Source organism: Paroedura picta, chromosome 3 (assembly GCF_049243985.1).
Source record: "Paroedura picta isolate Pp20150507F chromosome 3, Ppicta_v3.0, whole genome shotgun sequence".
Lineage (NCBI taxonomy): Eukaryota > Metazoa > Chordata > Lepidosauria > Squamata > Gekkonidae > Paroedura > Paroedura picta.
Genome location: NC_135371.1, coordinates 876656 through 881395, shown reverse-complemented (window position 1 = coordinate 881395; position 4740 = coordinate 876656).

The window sequence follows — 4740 nt, the reverse complement described above, 5'->3', positions numbered from 1 at the left end:
CTTGGCCGGGCGAAGGGGTGGGCTGGGGTGGGGGGGGGAGAGGTGGGGCGGGAAAGGCGGGGGCGGGAAAGGCGGGGGGGGGCAGAAGGGGCTCCTCCGGATTGGCCCGAGCCCAGGGAGAAAGTGGGGCTCCGAAGCTGTCCCCGGGGTGGTCTCGTGGGGATGCCAGCCTCCAGGGCGGACCAGGAGATCCCCCCCCCAGAATGAGCCCTCCTCTCCAGACTGCAGAGATCAGTGCCCCCTCCCCCCCTCCCTAGAAAAGGCAGCTTGGGATGGGGGACTCTGGGACCTCATGCCCCACAGAGGTTCAGGGATGCCAGCCTCCAGGCGGGACCTGGGGATCCCCCGGAATGACAGCTTGACGGCTTCTTGGGAATGTTCAGCCTGGAGAAGAGGAGGCTGAGAGGGGACAGGGAGTCTCTCGTGAACTGGCTGACAGGCTGTCAGGGAGTGGCACCTGTGGGCAGCAGAGGAGAGGGCCCGCTGGGATGGGCTTAAACCCTCTCACTCACCCCCTGCCCCCTGCCAGCCCCTTGAGCCTTCCCAGAATCCGCCTCTCCGTCAGACGGCTCTCCAGCCTCTGCTTAAAAATCTCCAAGGAAGATTTTTCTCCCGAGGAAGCCTCTTCCACTGAGGAACCGCTCTGACTCTCAGGAACTTCTTCCGGATGTTTAGATGGAATTTCTTTTGAATTAATGTCATCCCATTGGTTCTGGTCTGTCCCTCTGGGGCAAGAGAGAACAATTCTGCTCCATCCTCCATATGGCTCCCTTTTAAATACTTGAAGATGGCCATCAGTATTTAAAAGTGCTGAACTAGTAGTTCTGCTCACCGTATCCCGAAAACAACTCCGCCAGGGTGGGGGAAATCCAGAGGAGGGCAAGCAAGATGAGGAGGGGGTTGGAGCCCCTCCCGTGTGAGTAAAGCCTGAGGAGATGTAAGGGATGGGGGAGTTAGGAGAGGTTTCTGTAACGATGCAGGTAACAGTGAGAGGGATTATGGGGAGAGTGGCCCACGGTAACATTCTTTGGTGTCCTGGTTAGGAGTGCGGACTTCTAATCTGGTTCGGACTTCTAATCTGGTTCGATTCTGCACTCCCCCACATGCAGCCAACTGGGTGACCTTGGGGTCGCCATAGCACTGAGAAAACTGTTCTGACCGAGCAGGAATATCAGGGCTCTCTCAGCCTCACCCACCCCACAGGGTGTCTGTTGTGGGGAGAGGAATGGGAAGGTGACTGTAATCCGCTTTGAGCCTCCTTTGGGTAGAGAAAAGCAGCATCTAAGAACCAACTCTTCTTCTTCTTCTTCTTCTTCTTCTTCTTCTTCTTCTTCTTCTTCTTCTTCTTCTTCTTAGAATCATAGAATCATAGAATCATAGAGTTGGAAGGGGCCATACAGGCCATCTAGTCCAACCCCCTGCTCAACGCAGGATTAGCCCTAAGCATCCTAAAGCATCCTTCTTCTTCTTCTTCTTTCCCTCTCCCAAAATACCAGAAAACGAGGACACCAGTGATGCAGACAGGGAGTCGGTGCAGAACGGACAAAAGGAAATAGCTCCAAGGGCTCCAAATGTGGAATTCCCTGCCAGAGGATGTCGTGGTGACCACAGGAATATACAGATTTGAAAAGGGGATTAGACAGACTCATGGGGGAGAGGTCTTTCAGTAGCTACCAGGCGCAGGGATTAAAGAGAACCTCCACATTCAGAAGCAGTTAATATCTGAGATCCAGGGACAGGAGGCAACCTTAGGGGAAGGCCTTTCTTCCCTGTTGCTGGCCCTGCAGAAGAACTGGCTGGCCACTGTGTGAAACAGGATGCTGGTCCAGATGGACCCGCACTGGTCTGACCCAGCAGGGCTCTTCTGAGGGTCTTATGTAAACACGGACATCTGGTCTTCAGCAAGGGCTCCCCGGAGTCCCCAGGATGCATTTCCCAGGAATGCTTCTGCCCACACAATTCCCTGTTTTACAGGCAGCTTTTCAAATCTACAGAATGTGTTTTAAATTAAGGCCGAGCCAGTTTTCTGGGAGCTAAAACAACCCAAGGGGAAAAATTAAAGAGTGTTTTATTTCGCCGTGTATTCTTGTAATGTTTGCAATTGTAGACTCTCTTGAATCCCAAGGTGGAAGCAGGATCTTTTAATAAACCAATAAATTGATCACGACTCCTTCTGGCTTTCTTCTGGCCTTCTGGCCCAAACTGCATCCAGTTTTGGGGGCGTAACCAAACAGTATTAGGGCTACGGCTTTCGCAATGCAAAGAAAGACCGCTCCTTTTTTGTTCAGGTATTTGGCGTTCTTCTCAGGACTTTCCAGCTCGGGAAGAACATACATCTGGACTTGCTTTCTTGCCCCCTTCCTTACTATTATTATTCATTCTTGTCTCTTTCTAGGTGTGGCCGGCATCTCAGCCTGACCTGGAGAGCCGACAATGGGCGGTGGAGGCTGAGGCCTCCCCCTGCTGCTTCCATGATTGAAAGAGGGACTCAGACCTTCGGAAGAGGTGGGCCCACACACAAAAGCGTGTCCCTCAAATAAAATGTTGCTGGTCCTCTAGGTGGCCCCGACTCAGACTTGGTTCTGCTGCTTCTGACTGACCGGGCGACCCACCCAAATGCGGTGGTCCCAACGGCCCTGCGTGCCCCGATCAGAGCCAGCCTGTGGGCTTCAGTCAATCACTCCTTTGTTCAATGAAATCTAATTTTGAACCAGATTTTCTCCGAGGAGCTCTGGGTGGTGCCGACATTGCTGGAATGCACAAAATCTGTAGTGTGTATAATTCCACAACACATGAAGAAAAGCCATCTCTCAGAGGAGACGTGGGAGCTTCTTCAGATTAGGAACTTCCTGGTATTTTTTAAACAATCTCCTGCTGGTTCCAGATTGGCTCCTTTGGAGACTTCCTGCTCCTTTGAGCACACTCCCTCCCTGCTTGCCTCCGGAACAGGCAGAATGAAAGAACAACAGTTAGACAGTTAGGACTCTCTCTCTCTCTCTCTCTCTCTCTCTCTCTCTCTCTCTCTCTCTCTCTCTCTCTCTCTCTCTCTCTCTCTCTCTCTCAAGAAGGACGTCGATAAAATTGAAAGGGTACAGAGGAGAGTGACGAGGATGATCTGGGGCCAAGGGACCAAGCCCTATGAAGATAGGTTGAGGGACTTGGGAATGTTCAGCCTGGAGAAAAGGAGGTTGAGAGGGGACATGATAGCCCTCTTTAAGTATTTGAAAGGTTGTCACTTGGAGGAGGGCAGGAAGCTGTTTCTGCTGGCTGCAGAGGACAGGACACGCAGTAATGGGTTTAAACTACAAATACAACGATATAGGCTAGATATCAGGAAAAAAATGTTCACAGTCAGAGTAGTTCAGCAGTGGAATAGGCTGCCTAAGGAGGTGGTGAGCTCCCCCTCACTGGCAGTCTTCAAGCAAAGGTTGGATACACACTTTTCTTGGATGCTTTAGGATGCTTAGGGCTGATCCTGCGTAGAGCAGGGGGTTGGACTAGATGGCCTGTATGGCCCCTTCCAACTCTAGGATTCTGGGATTCTGTGATTCTGTGATTCTGTGATTCTGTGATTCTACTCTTTCTATACAAAGTTTGTTTCTCTTCTCAATAGAATTATTTTATTCTTTTAAGCAGCTTGGTGCTTCGCCTCTGTGGCACATTCAATCTCTGCAAAAACATTCCCCTTCCCTCATTTTATCAACACAACAACCCTGCAAGTTCTCACAATCTGCCAGTCTAAACACTGACGTTTGCCACAGGAACGTGATGGAGATGAGCCAAAAAGTGACTGGCTGTCTAGAACCGCAGCATGAAATCCAGGCCTCGTTTTGGGCCCGCTTAGATCTCTCCAGCATGGGATGGAAACGGGGAGGCTCCAGTGGAGCAGAAGAGTCCTTTGTTCCCCACAGACGGCTCTTTTACCCCAGGGCGAAAATTGCCTTGGGACATGGTGAGAGAACAGCCCAGCCTGTCCAAGCTCCTTTGCTCTTCTTCCAGCCGGCCTTTGAGGGTCTTTGCTCCGCTGAAATTCCCCGACATGTTTTGTGAAAGAATTCCCCCCCCCCCCCCGGGCTCTCTTTGCAAGACCACAGGTCTCTTTCAAAAGCGGGAGCCTGTGGTTTGCCCCCCAGGCAGGAATGTCGGGGGTAATTGGTGACCCAGACGTCAATGGGCAATTTCCAGCCACGAGTGTGAATCTGGCGGCTCTCATTATGACCTTCGTAGGTCACTCGCACGTTTGCCGTGGGGGCCCCTCCCACAATAATCAGATCAATATTAAAGATTATTTTTGATATAACTTTTTAAACATTAACTTTCTTATCTGTCTTAAGCAAAGCTTAATAGATTTTCATGGGCCCTGACATTTCATTTTTTCCTTATGGGAGGAAAAAATGAAACAATTTTCTTCTGGTTTTACAAGAAATTAAAACAGGCCCTAGACATCTTGGTTACTGTGCCTAACGGGCAAGTCAGTCCTGTCCATCGTATTCATTCACACATAGAAAATAACGTCAGAGAGGCCATGTTGGATCAGGCCAAGGGCTCATCCAGGCCAGCCCTCCGTGTTACCCAGGGGCCCAGACCCAGGGGCCATCAGGAGGTCCTCCAGCAGGGCAGAAATCCAGAAGGCTTCCCACTCTTACCCCCCCCCCCAAGCACCAAGAAGGCAGAGCATCCCTGCCCCAATCCTAAGAATGAAAGTGAAACCATGTTGGATCAGGCCAATGTCTTGCGCAG